Source organism: Sinocyclocheilus rhinocerous, unplaced genomic scaffold (assembly GCF_001515625.1).
Source record: "Sinocyclocheilus rhinocerous isolate Xijiao unplaced genomic scaffold, SAMN03320098_v1.1 scaffold864, whole genome shotgun sequence".
Taxonomy (NCBI): Eukaryota; Metazoa; Chordata; class Actinopteri; order Cypriniformes; family Cyprinidae; genus Sinocyclocheilus; species Sinocyclocheilus rhinocerous.
The window spans coordinates 1,118,511-1,119,126 of NW_015645567.1; positions in this window are offsets into that span (position 1 = coordinate 1,118,511).

Genomic DNA, 616 nt, shown 5'->3' on the forward strand with positions numbered 1-616 from the left:
GCCACGGAGGCCGCTCCGCCATGGCCCCCTGAACTGTCTGCTCCGCCATGGCCTCCTGAACTGTCTGATCCACCATGGCCCCCCGAGCTGCCTGCTCCACCATGGTGCCCAAGTCTCCCTGCTCCGCCATGGCGCCCAAGTCTCCCTGCTCCGCCATGGTGTCCTAGTCTCCCTGCTCCGCCAGGGCTTCCTGGTCTGCCTGCTCCGCCATGGCTTCCTGGTTTGCCTGCTCCACCATGGCTTCCTAGTCTGCCTGCTCTGCCATAGCTTCTTAGTCTGCCTGCTCCACCACGGCCCCCCGAGCTGCCTGCTCCGCCATGGCGTCCTAGTCTCCCTGCTCCGCCATGGTGTCCTAGTCTGCCTGCTCTGCCATGGTGTCCTAGTCTGCCTGCTCCGCCATAGCTTCTTAGTCTGCCTGCTCCACCACGGCCCCCCGAGCTGCCTGCTCCGCCATGACGTCCTAGTCTCCCTGCTCCGCCATGGTGTCCTAGTCTGCCTGCTCCGCCATGGTGTCCTAGTCTGCCTGCTCCGCCATGGTGCCCGGATCCAGTACCGCCTTGGAGGCGTCCCTGTTCCCGTCTAAGCCTGTCCTGAGGGACCTTCAATGCGCCCACCC